This window comes from Eptesicus fuscus, chromosome 10 (genome assembly GCF_027574615.1).
Source record: "Eptesicus fuscus isolate TK198812 chromosome 10, DD_ASM_mEF_20220401, whole genome shotgun sequence".
Classification (NCBI taxonomy): Eukaryota; Metazoa; Chordata; class Mammalia; order Chiroptera; family Vespertilionidae; genus Eptesicus; species Eptesicus fuscus.
In genome coordinates, this window is record NC_072482.1 from 54,650,053 (window position 1) to 54,672,711 (window position 22,659).

Below are 22,659 nucleotides of genomic sequence, written 5' to 3' on the forward strand. Positions count from 1 at the left end.
CAGGACCTGGCCTGGGGCCGCCGGAGTCTGAGCGTCTAACCCTGCAATCCTTTGAGTCGGCCGAATCTCCCTCCCGCCCTAATCTGTAAAGGGAAGACACGGAGAAAATCATTCCTCTGAAAGGTAAAGGAGAGAAGAGCAGTGACTATCTGTGGAGAACCAGGTGAATGCCATCACCAAATGTCATCACCAGCCAGAGCTCCCGGCTGCTGCATACTTTGTACAGGGTTCCCTGGTTTCAAGTCCCGCTTTCCTTAAGCTTTCTGGATTCTCAGTGTCCTTCTCTTCAAGTTATCTCGGCTAGTTGCCGCTTTGGTTGGACCACCCACCACCAAAAACAAACTGCCTGATGATGATTCTCTGGCTCAATTGAAAAAAAAAAAAAAAAAACAGGAAGGCAACATATAGAAAATATTGACTAACCTCAAGAACTGTGCCGTGTATGCATGGATAGTCCTGGACTAAAAGTTGGGCATGTAAAGATGGTATTGAAACCGGCCCGAAGGACCTCCAGGTCTTTTGCCTGCCACCCTGAAGCCAAACACAAGACACAGGTGCTGATGGAAGGAAAGAGGTTTATTCAAGTGCCCATCACTGGAGAAAAGGGGGGACTCACATCTCAAAGCCCATCTTAGCATCTCCGTGCAGACAGGGGTTTTTATAGGTGGGTTGTTGAAAGAGGGGAACTAAGGAATTCTGGTGACCTGCAGTTTCACATTCCCACTCTCAGGTGGTTTTGATGTTCTCTTTGGTGTGTGTCAGCTTCTGTTGTTTTTCCTCTCTGCAGGTTTTATTGCTGATATCTGGGGACAGAGTGTTTCAGGCCTGGCTAGCCATCAACATCTGCTGGACTACTGTGATCAAGACAGGTGAAAAGGAGAACTGGAACTGCTGCTACCTGTAACATGCTTAAATATGAAACTAATATTTTAGACTGTAAGTTTTGTTAGTCTATACCCTGTACCCTGTTACAGTATGAGTTAATAATGTGTTGTGGTGCCCTTTTGCTCTTTCCATCCCCCTTCTCATAGGAATGTGTCTTGTGACCTGGTTGAACTGTTGTTTATAGAGAAGCAGCCAATAGTGACCCGGTGATACTCTTCACTGGCCAAACCACATCTGGAGTTCTTTGTTCAGTTCTAGATTGAGCACTTTAAGAATACCTCAGAGAAGTTGGAATTATTTCAGAAGAGAGCATAATGATGGAGAGAACTCAAAAGCACAACCAATGAAGAAGTACTGATTGAACTTGGAAGGATTTTTATAGAAAGGAAAAAGCTACTGGGACTACCTCCAAATAAGTAAAGATTTGTTTCATGTGGTCTTAAGAAGTGCACACTTAAGATAAACAGATTTCAGATCCTGAAAAGAAGATTCCCTTCTAGCATTAGCCAGAAAAGTTGTGGCTTAGGGTGGATGGAAGCCCTGACCATTGGATTTTACTTTAAGTAGATTCCTATGGTTTTTAAAGGGGAATAAGTGCAGAGAAGCCATGCATCAAGAGAAGAATTGGTTGATGGTTTTTTTTTAAAGCTATTTCCAACCTTGAGATTCAATTAGTCTATAGTTTCAGCCTTTAAAAAGAATTTACAGGTTAGCTATGAGACAAGACAAATGCATCAAAAGGTAAATAATGAAAGGAGGCCATATGATAATGAGCAGTACTAACAATAAATGTTAGTACATTTATTGTTCTCATTACAATTCCAGAGGCTTAAGGGAGAAGGAGGAAATGAAAATAGACTGTGTCTAGAACTGCCATGTCCAGTAGGGTAGCCACTAGCCAAATATGGCTATTTACACTTGAAATATGGCTAATCTGAATTGAGACATGCAGTAAATCTGAAATACCAGATTTTGAAGACTTAGTATAAAAAAATGGAAAATATCTTAATACTTATGCTGACTATATGTAAAAATAATGGCATATATTGGGTCAATATATTAAAATTAATTTCACCTGTTTTTTTAATGTGCTTACTAGAAAATTTTAATATATGGCTTGAATCTTATTTCTATTAGATAGTTCTGGCGAAAGAATATACTTCATTGAATTTATCAAAACTGTCTATAAAGGAGAGTGAACTGGAAGACATTCTATCTACTAAAAACAAAGGAAAACCACATCAATGACCAATTCTTTTTATGCATATATGAACATAAAAAGAAGAATCAACAGGAAAATCAAGGTAATCACCACTATGAAAAAGACAAAGAAAAAGCAGGTAGAAAAACTAACTCTAAAGGAATCAAGTATAATTCCTGAGATAAAAGAACATTTGTAAAAAGCACTCCAATTTATAATCCTCCAGTATTCAAAATATATTACCTCAGGGTACTTTGAAAAAAGGATAGCCATAGAATGAAATAGAGCTCTGAAACACTTATAAAACATCATTACTTAAGTAAAACCAAAGAAAATCTAGAACATAGCATACATAAACATAAAAGAAAATATGAAAAAAGATTCATGGAGAGCCACTTCAGCAGACTTAACATTCAACTAGTGGAAGAGTTTTTAAAAAATAAAATGGAGAAAAATAGTTTTAATGACATGTTTAATTATAGGAGGCCTTTTTTAGGATATAGAAGAAAAGTTTTCAAGTTGAGTAGACTATAGGGTGCCAGAAAATCGATGTTAAAAGACTCATACTCATTATGCTGAGTGATTTCACTCATATGTGGAATCTAATGGACAAAATGAACTAATAAGCAAAATCCAGATAGGTTGGCAGCTGTCGGGGGGTTTGGTTTGGTCAGGAGTTCTATTACCATGGGGGATGAAGAGATATTTGGAGACAAATTTTTTACCCAGGATGCTTTTTTTTTTCTCAAAGCAAATTTACTAGTATTAAAAACCTAAGGAGAGCCTCTCTTCATTTCTTATCAGAATGTGTTGACTATCAAGAATAATTTTCTGTCTTTCAAGCACATAAGTGAGCTAGTAAAAAAATGGCAACATAAAATCTTGGATATTAATTACCTTAAGGATTAATTTTTCCTGAAGTTTAAACTGTTTTAAGCGTGTTTAATACGGTCAAATTGAAGACTTCATTCACTCTTCCCACAATAATTAAGCATATATCACATAACCCACACTTTGCTATGCATTGTGGAACTTTTCAAAAAAAAAAAAATATGATCTCTAGTCTCAAGGAACTTAGAGGAACTTACAGTTTGGGTGGGTGACAAATTTAACACAAAACTATTTGAGAACAATTAAGTGCTGAGTTGTGAGGTATGTTATGAGTCCCAAAAGTTGTCCAAAGTAAAGAGAGGCCACTGCTGCCTTTGGGAGCTTAAAAACTTTTGTGCAAAAAGTGAACGCTGAATTGGGCATAAAGAAGAGGTAGAATTTATATGCAAAATTATGAAGGGTTATTTGTAGGATTGATTCTAGAGAATAAGACATGCTGAGTTTAAAGTCTGAGTTGTTGCTGGTCGTAGCCTAAAGGCTAAAAATGGCTGACTAGGTAGTTTATAAACAGGTTTCATTTCTAGTTCTTGCTCTGTGTTGTAACCACACGTAGCAGCAGAATGCCTGACACATAGTAGATAGCAAATATTTGTTAAAGCAATACAAATTTTTGCTCTCAATGTTTCCTTTATTATGTGACTAACAACTTTCATTTTTTATTAGGTATAGCTTTACAAAAATTGAGGTATACTAAAATGAGACTACTACCCAAATTAAGATATAGACCATTTCCAACACTCCATAATACTCCCTTATGACCTTCCCAATGAGCACTCAAATCTCCCCACCCCACCCCAATGAGAACTCAAATCTCCCCACCCCACCCCAGAACATCCCAAGATAGCCACTATTCTGACTTCTGTCAACAGTGATGACTATTCCTGGTTTTCACATAAATGAAATCATATAGTATGTTACTCAACATATTTTCATGTTGTTGACACCTGGCCTTACTTTGCAACACTTGTTGATACTTGAAAAAGATATTTTTCCACCCTCTATTTTAAAAATACTTTCTTGTGGGAAAACCCCATAAAGGTGTTTATTGTAGAGTAATACACATTCATGGTGTCATTGATCTTTAAACTTTAAAGACAGGTTGTGCTTTCTTTGAGGGTAGGCAAGGTCAGCATAAACTCCATCCTATGCCTTTATAGGACAACTTGGTACTTCAAAAGTGACAATCAGGTTAACTTGCTGTGACTCTTGTTCAAACAAACCTGAAATTTCCCTATGAGAAGTTTAGATCAACTGCAAAATGAGAGGCACAATCCCTACCCTCACTTCTGACACTAACTGCAAGTTTGTGGAGGGATTTCCTAGAGTACCCCAGTAATTTGCTATAAAGACTCATGGAACTCACTGAAAGTTATTATACTCATGGTTATGGCTTATTAAAGGGAAAGGATTCAGATTAAGGTCAGCCAAAAGAAGGCACACCTAGGGCAGAGTCTAGGAGGGCTTTAAATGCAGACCTTCATTTGTCTTCTAGCCATGGAATCATAATAATATTATATTTACTAGAGGCCCGAAATTCATGCACAGGGGAGTCCCCTTAGCCCAGTCTGCACCCTCTCCAATCCAGGACCCCTCGGGGGATGTCCTGAGGTTCGGGCGTAAACCGGCAGTCGGACATCCGTCTCACAATCCGGGACCCCTGGCTCCTAACTATTCACCTGCCTGCCTGCCTGATCGCCCCTAAATGCCTCCCCTGCTGGCCTGGTCACCCTCAACTGCCCTCCCCCCACCGGCTTGGTCACCCCTAACTGTCACCCCTGCCAGCCTGGTCACCCCTTCCTGCCCCCCATGCTGGCCTGGTCGCCCCCAACTGTCCCCCACCCCGCTGGCCTGGTCACCCCTAACTGCCCCCCTGCCGGCCTGGTCGCCCCTTACTGCCCCCCCTGCTGGCCTGGTCACCCCCAACTGCTCCCCCTGTGGGCCTGGTCGCCCCACGCAGCCTGATGCTCGTTCATTTGGTCGCCCCTCACTAACCCCCCTGCCGGCCTGGTTGCCCCACACAGCCTATTCAGTCATCCGTTCGGTTGCGATGTTTGCTTAGGCTTTTATTATTATAGATTATATTATATTATATTATATTATATTATATTATATTAATCTACACTAATAAAAGAGAAATATGCAAATTGACCATACCTCCGCAACGCCCACCAGCCAATCGGGAGTGAATATGCAAATTAACCCAACAAAGATGTTGGGTTAATTTGCATATGCAGGCACAGAGCGAAGACTGAAGACGACTGAAGACTGAAGAGGCTTGGCTTCTCCGCTGTGCTTGGAGCGAAGGCCTGGGTCCCAGGTGCAGGAGGAAAACCAGTGCTGGCAGCCAGGGGAAGGAAGGCCTATTGCATGAATCTTCGTGCAATAGGCCTCTAGTTATATTATATTCCATCATTGAAGTGAGACACTATGCATGGAATACTGCCTCTGATGGAGGCTCAAGGAAGCTTGGTGACCAGTTTGGGGGGACTTCGTCATGTAGACATAATTGATTACCCACTTGATTCATCTCAGTTTCCAGGTCCACTGATACTGTGTGACTAAAAGCCCAAAATCACATTGTTGGTCTTTGGGGCTGGATAGCCCCAAACCTAACAGTATATGGGTAAGTCAGCCCCCATGGTAAATCATGTTGTTAGATTATCCAGTATGATTCAAGGCCCTCAGACAAACAGCAGATCCTATATGGGTGAGGGCAAGGACCAGGCCTTCTCTTTGGGCAAGCTCAAATCCTTTACTACATACTGGAAAATTAGGTGTTTCCAAACCCTGCAATTAAATTATTTCTTTTTAAAAATTGTTTCTCAATTATCATGTTCATGACTTTGTGTTTTTAAAAATTCTGAAGCATCTCAATGTATTTGACAAAAAAAATTAAGAATGGAGTAGGAGTACTAACATTTTCTTTTCCCCCTAAGAAAGATCAAGTTAACAAACGTTTCAGGAAAGACATGCAAGATTTGAACATCACAAAACCATCATGTACTTGATCTGCTAGACATACGTATACTTGGTATGGGATATGGAAGCCGAAGGCCTGTTCAAATACCTTTGCTGTCTGCAGTTACCAAGATAAAACGTCTCCATTTCGCACAGGAACACAAGGATTGGACAGTCAAGCATTGGAAAAAAGTCATGTGGTCCGATGAAACACGTTTCCAGTTGCATCATGCAGATGGCAGAGTGAGAATTTCGTGGAAACAGCATGAAAGCATGCACCCCACATGCATGAGTACAACCCTTCAAGCTGGTGGGGGCAGTGTTATGGTTTGGGGCATGTTTTCCTAGCATGATTTGGGCCCTTTAATTCGTGTGGAACAACGTCTGAATAGCACAACATACCTAAGAATCATTGCTGATCAAGTTCATCCTATCATATTGATGGCGTATCCCAATGGAGATGGCTTCTTCCAACAAGACAATGTGCCATGCCACGGTGCTCGTATCCTGAAGGAGTGGTTTCAAGAACATGAGGGAGACTTTACCTTGCTTAGGTGGCCCCCAAAATCACCAGATCTCAATCCAATTGAGCATTTGTGGGACGAAGTTAAAAGAGCCATCAGGCAGCTGGTTCCACAACCATCAAATCTCACAGAACTGGACAGTGCTATTCATCAGGTATGGTGTCAGATTCCTCACAACACCTTTCAACATCTCGTGGAGTACAATGCCAAGAAGAATCGCCGCAGTATTGAAGGCAAATGGTGGCCCAACGAAGTACTGATGGGGTGGTTATAATAATCTGGCCACTCAGTATCCTATCTAATAATAGACAAATACGCAAATTGACCACACCTCCGACACACCCACAGGCCACGCCCACCATCCAATCAGAGCGAGTATGCAAATTAACCCAAACCAAGATGGCTACAGCCACAGAGAGCAAGGTTTCCTAGGTAACAGAGGAAGCCAAGCTTTCTGCCAGCCGTTGCAGGCCTAAGCCTCCATTCAAGCTACAAAGTTTCAATTATAGAAGGCAAACAAATTCAAACAAATGGCAGAAGAATGGAGCTTGAGAGAGCAGGCCAGGGTGGCCGCCGGCAACAGGGGAAGCAAAGCTTTCCGCACACCCTGGCCGGGCCCACCCGCTTAAGGCAACAAAGTTTCAATTCTAACCCCAACACAAATGGCTGCCAGCCTCGGAGGGAGCCCCAAACAGAAATAGCGGCAGCCACGGAGCTGGAAAGAGTGGGAGGCTAGGGTTGCCCCGGCAATGGAAGAAGCAAAGCTTTCCACACACCCTGGCTGGCCCAGGCCCCTGCTTAAGGCTACAAAGTTTCAATTATAGAAGATACATAAATTCCAACAGAAATGGCTGCCACCACGGAGTGAGCAGGAGGCTTGGCTCCACTCCAGGATACAAAGTTTCAATTATAGAAGGTAAATAAATTCCAGATACCAGGGCCTCCGCTTGGGTCACTAGGGGGTGTGGCTGGCCTGCAAACCACCACCGGCCTCTCGCTCAGGCTGCCCCATGCCCCAAGGAATCCCCACCTTATCCAGGACGCCCTTTAGGGCAAACCAGCTGGCCCCCACCCGTGTACCAGGCCTCTATCCTATCTAATAAAAGAGTACTATGCAGATTGATCATCACTGCAACACACAATGTAGCTGCCCCCATGTGGTCAAAGATCCTGCCCCCATGTGGACACAAGATGGCCACCACAAGATGGCCAGCAGGAGAGGGCAGTTGGGAAGCACCCAGCCTGCAAGGGAGGACAGTTGAGACGGACCAGGCCTGCAAGGGAGGGCGGTTGGAGGTGATCAGCCCTGCAGGAGAGGGCAGTTAGGGGTGACCAGGCCGGCAGAGGAGGGAAGTTGGGGGCAAACAGGCTGGCAGCAGAGTGGTTAGGGGGTGATCAGGCTGGCAGGCAGAAGTGGTTAGGGGCAATCAGGAAGGCAGGCAGGCAAGCAGTTGGGAGCCAGCAGTCCTGGATTGTGAGAGGGATGTCCGACTGCCCGTTTAGGCCCGATCCTTGGCAGTCGGACATCCCTCGAGGGGTCCCAGATTGGAGAGGGTACAGGCTGGGCTGAGGGACAACCCCCCTTCATGCACGAATTTCGTGCACCGGGCCTCTAGTATATATATGATTACTTACCTGTAATGTGTATTTTAAGTTGACAACAGCTGCAAAATAAAATTCAGTTTCCCAGGAGACTGTAAAGCTAGAACTGACCATGAATGAAAGACAATGCTGAGTAGCAGCATTTCAGTGATGTTGAGACTTGGAAATTAGGTAAGTGTACGGGATTCCCTGTAAACTTCCAAAGACCTCCATAAGGAACAGTGAAATTGTCAAAATTGTCTCTATACTTTGAACATTCTTTCTTTACATAAATGTGTTGAGTCATCACTGAGGAACAAATACCATTATAGTTTAAAATGAAATTATGATATTTATTGGTTAAGGTGCCACTTATTATTAACTAGAGGCCCAGTGCATGAAGTTTGTGCACGGTGCAGTCCCTAGGCCTGGCCGGCGATAGAAGCACGAGCTGACCTCTGGGCCCTGGGCAGCACCAGGGCCCCCAGGCCCCTGTGCCCCCTCTCTGCCTGAGTCACGGCACCCAAATCCCCATGCGGAGATACAGTGAGTGCGACCTGACACCAAGGGCAGGGGCGCAGTGTGGGCCTCTAGGCTGCCCAGTGGCGCCACATGGAAGCCAGGCAGGCAGCATGCTCTCTCCCAGCTGGCCTCACAGACCAGCTTCTAAGGTCTGCGGCCCGGCTCACCCTGAAGAGGACACACGGGTGCGAGGCAGGCTCCGTGCTGGCACCTGGCACCTGAGTGCTGGGGCTTCCCCAGCACATGAGCCCTGGTGTCCTAGTGGAGGGTAGCAGGGGGAGTGAGAGCAAGCTCAGTGGACAACGTGCATTCTCACCACACCCCTGTCCCCATCACCCCTGCCCCCAGGTAGCTGATGAGAGGTCACAGCTCCCTTCCCTTCCACCCCCGCCCCCCCCCCCCCGCCCACCTGGGCACCGTGGGAGGTTGGTCGCCACCACCCACCCTCAGTTTCCCGTAATCAGGGCCTGCTGGCCACTGGTTGCAGTCTGTGGGGGGATTGATTGGGGCTGGGCCCCCTGCCAGGCCCCCTCAGTGCCTGGGAGCTGGGCAGCAGCCCCACCCCCCGCCACTGCCGCTGTTTGCCATCTGCAGGGTGATCAGTGGGGCGATCGGGCCCCTGCTCACACCCGCCTTGGCCTGGCGCTGCCCACTCACCTGCTGCACCATTCTGCCATGGTCCAGTACCGGCAGTGCCTACACTGCTGCCCGCTGCCAGCGTTGTGTCGCCGATGCTCACCATGTTCCACACCGCCCCCTGGTGGTCAGCGCACGTCATAGTGAGTAGTCAAACTCCCAGTTGAACTACCAGTCAAACAATTTGCATATTAGGCTTTTATTATATAGGATGTCCTGTTTCTGCTTAAAATAATTTTTAACTACTGTTTTGATAGATTTAGCTTTTTTTCTAGATTATATATGAGTTATACTTTTTTGTTCTTGTTAAGATATAGTAGAGATACAGGACTTCAGTTGATGAAATAGCCTGGAGACAAAATGCCACCTTTGCAGCTCAAGCAAGGCAAAGGCAGTTGAAATCAATCAAGTCACAGAGCCGCCAGGCAGCTGTTGCAGAGTCATTGGTCAGGAAGGGCAAGGTTTGTCAGGCATAAGATTCTGATTCCATAGCCTTGAGAGGCTCAGACTGAAAGCTATATTGCACTAACTCTGTAGGTTGATCTGAAGGTTCATTCATCCATTCATTCAATTTTGACATATATTGAGCACCTACTGTGAGTCAACAGACACAATAGCAAACAAGATAAACACTGTGTTGGTTTTTACAGACGATAGCTGACATTCACTGTGCATCTACCTGCTCTTGTCACTGTGCTGTACACCCTTCCTGGGACACTAAGAGGTTGTATTACTCTCACTTTTAATAATAAGTGATTTTATCTAGATTTCACAGGCAAGGAAAAACTGAGTCTCTGAGAGGTTGATGATCTGGCTGGAAGAAAATGTCTAAAGACCACTTGTCCCACCCTCTCAAGCTGAACTTTCTTGCTCTTGCCAGTTGTAATGGACAGTTTCTCAGTGCCTAAAAAAGTAGCTTTATCTTCTCTGCCACTTTCAGTTTCTGTGCTGGATACAAGAGCCCCATCTTTCGGCAAGATGTGGAATTTCATAAAGAAAGACAGGAATGATGACAGACTTATCAAGCATTACCTTAGCTCTTCTTTATTAAATGGTTTACTGTCTAGGATTCTAGTATTTTTCTAGACCAGAAGAAAGGACACATTTTGATTACATTTCTGCCAGTTGGTATTCATTTTGCTATTATGCAGAAGAAAGATAGAAAAATAAGAACAGATCTTAATTTTAGTATATGTATTAGTACTTAAAATATACATTCAAGGTTGCTTAAAAATAAGTTCTTCCTTAAAAATGTAATATTGATTTTATAGTTTTTAAAAATATGTATTTACTTATTTGGAGAGAGAAGAAAGGAGAGGGAGAGAGAGAGAAACATGGATAGGCTGCCTCCTGTATACCCTCTACTGGGGATGGAGCCTGCAACCTGAGCATATGATTTTTAAATTTTTAAAATTTAAAATCTGGCACAGTTAATGAAAGAAAAGGAAAATTGTCCTAGCCTGAACATAAAGTCTCAGATTGACACAACTCTGATCAAACATGATTCTTTAACAAGAGAAGTTTCACTAAAGTGAAGTTTGACAGAAAGAATGCTGAGTAAGTGCTCAATGGGAGTATTTCTCTTTTTAAACTTTCACAAAGACACAGCTAGAAATTATAAATACTCACAGGGTGGGGCAAAAGTAGGTTTACAGTTGTGAGTATACAAAACAGATTATTCTTGCATTATTATTTGTGAATTATTGTATTATTTTCCATATGAAAAACTTTTACCACATCCTGGATATAAGCAAAACAAGATTAACCAATAATTTTTTATTATGTGTATAGCACTAATTATAATGATTTCTTTTATAAAAGCAGATATCTATATATATAAAAGCCCAGTGACAGAATGACCAGATGACCAGTCAACCAGTCGTTATGATGCACACTGACCACCAGGGGGCAGACACTCAATGCAGGAGCTGCCCCCTGGTGGTCAGTGCGTTCCCACAATGGGAGTGCCGCTTGGCTGACCAGGATGAGTGGCTACTCCCACAGTGAGAGTAGCCACTCAGAGGGCAGGTCCACAGCTGCTCAGCTGACCAGGATGAGTGGCACTCCCACAGTGGGCCGATCCCCACAAACCATGCCCCCCATCAGTGCAAGAATCCGTGCACCAGGCCTCTAGTTATATAATATCTTCTCATTGCTTGAGACTCTGGAAGTAGACAATTATATCCTACCAATAGTAAGCTTGTGTGTTGAGACCTCATCCTACAGAATGAATAGAGGTTTCTACTGCCCACAACTGACATCCATTCCAGAACTCTAGCTCTATTTTCCCTGGCTTACATCCATTGCCCTGATAAGTTTTAGGAATGATGACCAGTCCTAAAGCATCAGCATTCTTCTGGTTCCACCACCAACCAGTCAGTCTCCTCTTAGGCTCTAAATTTCCTGGAGGAGAGGTAGAGTCAGACCTCAGCCTACAGTTCACTTAAGCTTTTGGGGGCATCAGTACAACACTAGTTCTTTGCATTTTTCAACTGCAGAAAACACATTTCAAAGTTCTCCCATAGTCCACTGGCTGAACCCTGCAATAGACTTCAGGTTCAAAGGTCATACTCATCTACACCTATTCTCCATAGAGGGTGGGTACTCACAACACAGTGGCAGCCCTCCAACGAAGCTTCTCCTGTAATTCTCTGACACTTTTTAATATCCTTGACCTGATTGAAGGCTCAAAGAATCATGTAACAGTTTCTTGAATGCATTTCCTTTGTCAGCCTGCATATGGAAGGGAGACTGTCTCTCATACTCACTTAGGCATCCTGTCATCTGTTAGTACTTCAACAGGAACTCTGACAGGGAGAATCCCATTCTAAGATCCTGTTAGAAATAGAAACACAAAGAACTGGGATACATTATAGAACCTAGGTGTGAGTGGCATTACTACATATCAGACCAGGATCCTGTTAACGTAGAAAACATTCAAACCTGTAAAGAATTTTGTGAGTTTATTTGAGCCAAACTGTCAACATATGCCGGGAAGCAGAACCTCAATGAATTGAGATAATGCTCCAGAGAATGGGGAGTTCATACCTTGTTTTTATAAATGACCATCAAAAGGAAAATGCAAAAGTGGGTTACATGAAATTCATTGGTGATAGATTAAGGAGGTGGGATAAAGCAAAGCAGGGAAACCTCTGGGATAGGATAAAAAGTGAAATGCTTCTTTTACATAGATGGATAGTTTAAAATAATTAACAGTTGATGATTAACTTGATAACAATGAGGGAATGTCCTGGTGCCATTTGTTGTGCCCTGAGGGGTCTGGGGGAAAAAAGGGGAAGTTACAAGTTACCCAGACATTTCACAGATATGTTATCTTAGATGCAAAAAGACAAATGGGCTCAGTAAAGATCTAAGTTGATCTTTGTCAGGGAAAATACCGGCCTAGGACATGACTACCCACCATAACCTGTTTGTAGCCAAATATTTCATTTTCAGACCATCTTTTGTGGTTATTCTAGGTCTTTAAGTTTGCACAACTGCCATGCAGGCCTTCCCTGAACTAGTCAGGTTAGTATATGGCCCCTTTCGTCCACAATCCAAATATTTCTAAAATCATGTCATTATTTTCCACCTCTATAACCAACATCTTTATTCAAAGCTTCATAATCTCTTACAGTACTATTGCAGTCACTTGTTTCTGCCTTGATTTTTATCCCATTAAATCTGTTCTTTATAATCTACCAGATTGGTTGACCTAAAATGCAAATATTACCATGTCACTTATCTGCTTTAAACCTTTCAAAATCTCCCAATAGCCATGCCCTAGAGGCATGCTTCTTAAATGTTGGAGTGCATACCAATGACCCAGGAATCTTGTTAAAATGAAGATTCTATTTAAGTAGGGTTGGAATATAGCCCCCAATTCTGCATTTCTAAACACCTCTGAGGTCATTCTGCTCCAAGAACCACAATGAGTACCAAGGGTCTGGAGACATTTGGGCTTTTTAGTTGTGTCATTCAGGGACCTAACTCAACTTATCTACAGCTCTCATTTCATTTCTTACCTTTCCCCACAACTACAGGTTAGAATCTCAGAAAAAATTATGCTGTTTTATGTCAGTCCTTTTCTTTTTTAACTGATATTTATATATAGTGCTAACTGGGATCCTTCAATCCCTTTAAGGGTTGCATGTTAGTTTCCCGTGGCTGCTGCAACAAAGTACCTCAAGCTGGATGGCTGGGAAAACACACACACACACACACACACACACACACACACACACACAGAAATTTATTTTCTCACAGTTCTGGAGACTGGTCTGAAATCAAGGTGTCAGCAGGTTCCTTCTCCCTCCAATGGCTTTAAAGAAAAATCTGTTCCTTGCCTCTTTCACTTTCTGATGGCTCTGGGAATCTCTGTGGTCACATTGACTCTTCCTCTTAGGTCCCATATCTCTGCCTCATATTTATCAGAAGGTATGTGCATTTAATACTTACCCAGATAATTCAAGATAAATTCCTCCTCTCAAAATCTTAACTTAGTCACATCTTTTGCAAATAAGGTGACATGTACCTTTTTGACATGCAAAGCAATACAGGTCCTCAGGATGAGGATGTAGACATACCTTTTTTGGGGAAGAGTCATCATTTCATCCACTACATGTCTCTTTTCAGAACACGGCATCCCATTTATGTAGTTTATTTTTTAGAAAATTTTCCCTGATTCCTAGCACTTATCCAAATGTCCTTGTGCTTATTTTTTACATATCAAATGTCACACTATACTATAACTGCTAATTTCCTCCTGTGTTCTTTACTTATCATCTATACATATATATTGCCATATATAATAGCTGCTACTACTATCTGAGACATATAGGTGCTTAGCAAATATAACAAAGCTTATTTTTGAAAGGTTCAGAGTGGGCCGGGGTCACGCACCTATGACATGAGGCCATAATGTATCAAAAGAGATTTTATTCCCGACACCTGGGTACAGGGCTGAGACCGAGAAAGGCATCAGCGAAGAGAGCAGGGAGAGATAGGTTTTTATTAATTTTTGCTGCCTGCAAGCCGCTCTGCTGACGTAAGGGTCTGGTCCGTCCTTGGTTCCTCCCATGCCAGGTGTCTTCTAGTTATCTCAGCTATGCTGTGCTCAAGGCTGCAAGCTTTCTGCAAGATATCTACTAAGCACAATAAGTTTTTTTCTGCCCCATTTTATTCTCTTTAACCCTTTCAATTTTTAATTGGGGGACTTTCTTATTATCTACACTGGAATAGGTGCGTGTACTGTATAGTCTTGTAGAGCACTGAACTTCTTTTAATTTCTTATCCCATTTGTAATTAGGTACATACTCGTGTAATTGTTAGATGTCTCCTCCTCCCCTACATTATAAACTCTATGAGAATAAGGACCCTGTCTTTTTTCCATTGTCCTATTTTTGTTCCTGACACAGTGCTCAGCACAAGGTATTTGCTCAGTTAGTACCATTTAGGGCAGTGATGGGCAACCTTTTGAGCTTGGTGTGTCAAACTTCGCCAAAAAACTGAGCATAACTCGGGTAATGTGTCACTTTGAGGAAAAAACTAACTCCAAGACTCTAGTCGCAAATGTTTCATCCTCAGGACAGCAAATGTTTCATCCTCGGCATGCGGCCACGTGTCATCAGAAATGGCTACGCGTGTCAGTGCTGACACGCGTGTCATAGGTTCGCCATCACTGATTTAGGGGAATGATCCACTGAATGAATGGATCTCTGTGAGAGATATTGATAAGGGAAGTGGTGCCCGGAGTTACAAAGGGGTGTATTCCAGGAAAAGAGTAAAAAATGTAAGAGGCTTCTTAAAAATTCATCGGAATACTTAAGGATAGAGTAGGAAGAAGGCAGCAAGGGTGAGGATGGGCAAGGAAAAACTAACTGGGCCCTGAGACTAGCCACCACTTATTGGAGGTTTGTTATGTGCCAGTCTATTTGCTTTCACTTGCGTAACAAAAATGTGACTGTACCCTCTGAGCAGCCTCTTCTCTTGCACCCAGCTCACTGAGAGAAGACTCAGCACTTTAGGCATTCCCTGCAAAAGCAAGTCCAACTGCAGAAACATCGGTTAGTAATATAAATGTTACGAAGTTTTCTTTGGGAAACCCGTCTTGCACACAACAGAGCAAACTTTAAGCAAGCTTATTCATTACGTATCTCTATTCACCTCTTTCAAAATATCTTTCTTTATCAATACAGGCTCTAGTTCTCTCCATTTTCTCTTGACTGACATTGGTTCCCAGGTCCCTGTGTTATAATGAGGCATTTTGTTACAGTACCTTCTCAGTAAAACAGAAAGCTTTAAGCCCATCCCTTTAGACCAGGGATGGGGAATGTCCAGCCCCCAGGCCATATAAGGCCTGAGAAATCATTGGGTCTGGTCCTGCTAAGGCATTAGGGTGAGTTAGTTAAATGTTTGACCAAATATCGCAGGCTAATTTTTAAGTTGATAATTTTGTATGGCCCCCGAATGATGTTACAAATATCCAAATGGCCCTTGGCAGCAAAAAGGTTCCCCACCCCTGCTTTAGACTCATTGATTTTAAGCATAGTAAGATTTTGTAGAGAGACTAACTAACTTATCCAGTGTCACACAGATAAGTTGTAGTGCTAGATTAAAATCCAGATCTGCTGCTGCCACAGACTATGATTTTAACCATTATTTAAACATAGCACTTTGAAGTTGTATTTAAATATCTGTTCTGTGTTTGGCCCCTAGACAAATGTTTCCAAAGAGAGTTCACTTATTCCGGCTCCCCTAAAAGAACTAATGAATGAGAATCTCTGGGAGTGGGGCCAGGTCTACAGTTTTAACAAACTCCCTGGCAATTATGCACATTTACATTTAAAGGACCTCTGCACTAGACTACAATCACTTCAAGAAGAAAGCCTGTGGTTAATTTATCTTTGTGGTTATTTATCTTGTCATCGGTGACTTGCAACGTGCCAAGCTTAAAGGATAAAAATAAGAGTGTTGAGTTAGACCAAATTGATTTAGGCCTCCTCTTAACCCTCCTCAGTAAAGACTGCTTTCAGAACCTCAGATGAAAGTGAACTTCTGAGTGAGGATTAAGTGACTTTAACTGTAAGATTTAGAAGGAATCAGAACAGGAAACTTATTAGACTACTTAAAAATCTAACGTGTTGTACTTGCATGGTATTAAATCTAAGCTAAATTTTGGTCAGTTTCAGAGCTTAGACCTCTTGTGCTACTTATACTATTGAATGACCCTGACTGTAATCTACTCCCTTAGTCTGTGTCTTCCCAGAAAGAAGGTTAGAGACTTGCTGTTTCCCAAGCAGAGGGATGATATAAAATATATTTGACAATTTGGCCACCAAGCCTTCTCAGTGGACACAGACTCAATAAAATAGTGGCTGTAAATAAATAATAAAATACAGGGTTAACTCCAATAGATAAATCATCTATAATAATAAAAGCATAATATGCTAATTAGATTGGACGTCCTTCCGGACGAAGTGGGGCTGTGAGGGAAGCTTGGGTCCTGGGTGCCAGAGGGAAGCTGGTGCCGGTAGCCGGGGGAAGGAAGACCTACTCTTGTATGAATTTTGTGCACTGGGCCTCTAGTCCAATAGACATAAAAGAAATGACCTCAAGAACAATGAGAACAAGGGAATTGAATGTTGTTGGGAGTCTCTCTTATCTCCCCTTTCTCTTATTTCTACTTTGCTGTCACTCATTGTTGTTAGTTTCATCCACGTGGTTTGGAACATAACTTTTTGACTTTCATACATGATGGTCCCTGACTCCCACCACCTCAGAGAGACTGACTCTCTTAGTTCTAGTTTGAAAACTCCTGCAGAAAGACTAAGTGGCTGGCTTAAGTCAGATACCTTTTCCTGGTTTGATCGTCTATGAGAGGCAGATCACCTTTTAATAAATGATCTATATTTGAACTCACTATGTGGAGTCAGGTAATGCTTCCAAATATCATATTTATATGTTGGTGATTCCCAGTCCTGACCTGACCCAAATCCAGGATCTTATATGTAAAATGTCTACTTAATATTTTCACTTGAATGTCTAATGATGAATTAGTCAAGACAGGGTAGGCAGCAATCATCACTCATATCTCAGTGGATTAACATAACAAATGTTTATCTGTTTGGGAAAAGTCTACTGTGGTTCTGGGCAATTTTCCAGGGCAGCATTTCTTTATGTGACAACTCAGTGATCCAGACTGAGTGAGCCTCCACCATCCTGCAATTGCACCATCTGAAACATGAAGCCTCCTGGTCAATGAGACAAAAGAAGAGAATGCTTCACCTGGGATGTGATGCCATCAGGTCAGTTTACAACCCATCAGCCCAAAATGATCACATAGCCCCAAGTAGCTATAAATTGGTGGGGAAGTTAATCCTCCTGTGTGTCCTGGAGAGGAGAATAAGATATGGGTGAGTGCTAGAAGTCTCTTTCACAGAGGCATTTTTTCTTGGTTTCTCTTCTTACCATCTATCCCCCAACCTTTTCTGTATTAGTTATCACGAGAAATAAGAGCCTTTCAGTTTCTCAAGCCAAAACCTTAGCTCAATCCTCAATTCCCTCAAAGACCACATCTATATAAATGTTCAGTCCTGTCAGTTGTCTCTGCCTTAAAATATAGAGGTGTCCCCCCTCAAATGTATACACCTTGTATATATGACAGCTCAATTGATGTTTCTTTTTTTTCAGATTTAACCCATTGGAATTAATAATTATTCAAGTGCATATACATTTTTGGGAGATGTATTGCATATACATAAAAGATAAAAATTTTTGAAATGTTCCATATTAAAGGAGTCTAAAGAGACATGAAAACTAAGTACAGCCGAAACCGGTTTGGCTCAGTGGATATAGCATCAGTCTGTGGACTGAAGGGTCCCAGGTTCGATTCCGGTCAAGGGCATGTACCTTGGTTGCGGGCACATCCCCAGTGGGGGATGTGCAGGAGGCAGCTGGTCGATGTTTCTCTCTCATCGATGTTTCTAGCTCTCTGTCCCTCTCCCTTCCTCTCTGTAAAAAATCAATAAAATATATTTAAAAAAAATGAAAAGAAAACTAAGTACAATACTGGATCCTATACAGGAGGAAAATCCAATGTAATAAAAGCATAGTATGCAAATTGTCCCCTTGACTTGGAGTTCTTCGGGGAATTTGACCAGGGGGCAGGGCCGGCTGGGGGAAGGGAGGGTGTACCCAGCCAGTTGTCACTAGCCACTAGGGACCCTACCAGTGCAAGAATTTAGTGACTGGGCCTCTAGTAATACTATAAACACATTACCAGGTCAACTGAAACGATTGGAATACAAATGATAAATCAGATAAAATTAGATTTTGTATCAATGTTAAATTTACTGAAGATGATAATTGTGCTGTGGTTATGTAAGAGATGATTCATATTCTTAGGAAATATACACTGAGGAATTTAGTAATAAAGGTTCATGATGTATGATAAATAGAACTTACCCTCAAATAGTGCAGAGGAAATCTATCTATCTATCTATCTATCTATCTATCTATCTATCTATCTATCATCTATTTATCTCTATCTAACTTAGATCTGTATATCTATCTATATCTATTTATATCTATATATTTACATATATGTATCAATATATCTACCTATATAGATAGAGAGAGAAAGAGGCTGAGAAAGACACACACAGAGAGAGAAGCAGATGATAAAGCAGATAGGGTATAATATTAACAGCAGGTGAACCTGGTAAAGAGTATACCCATAGGTATCTATATCTCCAGAATCTAGCCATGCCTTACCATCCATTGCACAACAAACTAGCTCAAGTCACAATCATTACTACCCTGATTTCAGTCTTGCTCACACAGAGCAGGAAGAGTGAGCCTTGAATGGCCTCCCATCATATGTACAATAAAATCTAAAGACTTTATGACCTATGTCTTGCCTTTGATTATCTTTTGATCTTACCTTCTATATGCAACCCTCACTTCCTCTCCTTGTTCTAACCATCCTGCCTTCTTGAATGCACCAAATGTCTTCCTGTCTTCTTAGTCACTACTTTAAATTTATATTCATAGATATTCAGATTTTTTTCTAGTATAGCTCATGTAAAAATCTTGATGTTATTTAAAATAAATATTCAGTATTTTGTATTGTGTCATTAGATTAAATAAACAAAGTATGAAAACTAGGTCATAGCTAGCAGCCAAAACAATATAGTGGCAATGAATCTGAAGATATAAACAATATAAAGTAACCATTTTCATATAAGAATCTTATTTCAGTTTAAACTACCACAAATTTTAATACTGTTATAAAAATTCCTTTTCCTTTTAGAATGGATGTTTAAGAAGTTCTTATGAGAAAAGTCCATATTTTTAATAAGCATTTATATTTTCTTTTAATGAAAGGGTCTATCCATACATTCAATCTTTTGCTATTGTTTTTATTGAAGTTATTTGTTGGAAGAATAAATGAGTCTCAAAGGAAGTAAATTACATATTATGAATAGTAAAATAATCATATCTGAATGTTTCCATTGAATGTGTATTAATTTAATAAAATTGCACATATAAGCAGGCCTTTAACAGTTGCTATTATAAACTCGGGGGATGGGAAACTACTTTTAAGGAATAAAAAGTAAATGAATGCATAATTAGAATTCAATTCTGTGCAGGATTTAAGTGCATTCAAATTAGAAACTAAAAAAATAAAATAAAATAAAATGAGATATCAGAAGGCATAGAAAAGACAAAATTTTATGTATTTTTTTTTTTGTGTGTGTGTGTGTGTGTGTTTTCTACAGGAATGTTGAGGATTAGAGACAAATTCAAATCCCAAACATAAACTGGTTATTTGCTATTGCAAGAGGGAAAGAGCAGGGTTGGGGACTGAAGGTGATTAGAAGGTCATAGATAGAGATTTACCTTAGAATTCACTCTATTCTAATCTAATAGGTAATAAATGACAAAGAACAGCACTAAGGAAGTAGCACACAATGGAGAGCAACACACAAAAATGAATGAAAACATTTGAACAGAAATTTCATTAAAGAAGATTTACAAATGTCAAGTAAGCACCTGAAAAATGCTCAAAATCATTAGCAATTAGGGAAACACAAATTGAAAAAATACACTCTTGCTAGAATGACTAAAACTAAAAAGACTTATTTTGGTAAAGGTGTTTAAGAAATGAGAATACACTCTTGATAGGGTATAAAATGGTAGAACCACTTCTGACACCAGTTTGACAGTTCTTAAGAAGTTAAATATAATTCAACCATTTCATTTCTAGGTACTTACCGAAAGAAATTAAAGCATGTAGGCCCGGCCAGCGTGGCTCAGTGGCTGAGCATCGACCTAGGAACCAGGAAGTCACAGTTCGATTCCTGATTCCCGGTCAGGGCCCACGCCCAGGTTGTGGGCTCGATCCCCAGGAGGCAATAAAGACATATTTAAAAAAATAAAAAATAAAAATAAATAAATAAAAGCATGTACATGTATTCATAGCAATACCATTTGCCATAGCTATAACCTGGAAACTATCAATGGCCTATCAAAAGGTGAATTAACAAACAAATTATGGCATATATTACAGTGGACTATTCCTCAGCAATACACTTGGAATATACTTGGTGATAATACTTCCTTCAACAAAGGAAAACATAGGAGACAACAGAGACAATGAAAACAAGATAGATAAACCAACAAAAAACCTCTTGAGAGAAGCTTGTAACAACAAAAGGTAGTGAGCGGTCACAGGAGTGTTTACTTAAATGTAGAGTGCCAGTGGATGGTCATTTAACTGAGGCAGAGACATGGTATATAGCATACTTTTTCTCACAAAAACGTGTGACATTGAGGGGTCCTCATTTGGGAGCAATTGGTCTATTGTCATGAGTCTGTCTGGTGTTACTGGCTTTCTTTTCATTTTAACGATAATCTCATGTTTCTATATTTTGTCCATTGAATTTAGATGAGAATTTGGTGGGGAGTTGATATTTGCGTTTTTCAGGTAAGGACTTTACTAGTAAAAGCGATGCCCTTTATAAGTAACTAGTCTCCTGAGGTAGAAGTGAGTTGGAAATTAATAATTTTTATATCACTGTCTACCATTTACTTGAATTATGAGATTTTAAGTAAATGATCTCTGCTCTTTGAAATTTTGATGATCTAAATAACCACTATTAATCATGCTTCAACTGTTCCAATCTTTTAATTTAAAAAAAAAAAACTTCTGTTTTGAATGGGATATTCTAGCATCATATTATCAAAAAGCATTCTTTCCTCATGTAGGATGTTCCCACGTAACTCAGGTAATATGAAGTCAAACACAGACTTTGGTTTATATGTCATATTTCCTTACATTTAGTTGTAGTATGATGTTTATGAAAAAATTCCTTCATAAAGCAGTTAACATAACATTTTGGTTCATTTCTGTCAAACCAATTACACACTTTTCTTCTAAATACAAAAGATAGGAAAAACTCTAGGCAGACCCAACCTGACTTTTATTGATCACATTTAATGATTGTGCTATTAACTTTTTAAGGTGTTAGGAAGTAAGGACAAAAAATTGACTTAATGGAAGTATCCTATAGTATTCCTCATATTCCTTTGTCAAGAGTTGTGATTAGTTTTTGACTGCCTGCTTTGTTGCTGGCTTGCTAGCTGTCTGTATTCCCAGACCTATAGGTTGGTGCAAACTAATGTAACCTATTGGGCCCTGTTGTATCTTTTCCTCGGAAAACATAAGTTATGATCATAATTCAAATTCAGAGACCTAACTTTAGGTTATGAGAAAGAGGAAGCAGAGAAAAAATTATAGGCAAACATTTTGAAAATAGATACCATCAGTCAGAGAGAGAGAGAGAATTTGGTGAGGTTGCATGTAATTTTATGTGAACCATCACCATAAAGGAGAGCAAGGAAAAATAATGCCCTATCAAGTCCAAAACCATTGACCTCTTTCTGACAGGAAATTCAGAAGCAATTCCAGCAATCTTCAGCAGGAGAATCTAAAAGCTCTATAACCATAAAGGTGGCTAATTCAGAATTCTTGTTCAAGTAAATGTAAAGAAACATATGCTGAGCATCTACCATAAGAAAGGAACTTGAAGAGGTAAAAATAATATATATGGCAAGATAGCTGTTTCGTGTACTTTATACAGAGAGATGTAAAAAACTATTACTTAATAGCTGGTGTCAGAGTTCCTTTGATTTTAAGGAAATGCTTTGATGAAATTACCTGACATGGAAAATGAGATCCTAAGGACATGGGTTATCAGACGTCAAAGAAACAAAGAAGAAAACCTTAACTCCTATTTATTATACATAAACAAGAATTTGAGGGAATGAGGAAAAGCTCAACAAAGAGGGAAAGAAGAAAAGAATAGGGAGCATTCTTATAAGCAGAGATGCCTAACGTTTTCTTAAAAAAGCCTAATATGCAAATTGTCATTCCTATGCTGAAATGTGAACTTCCTG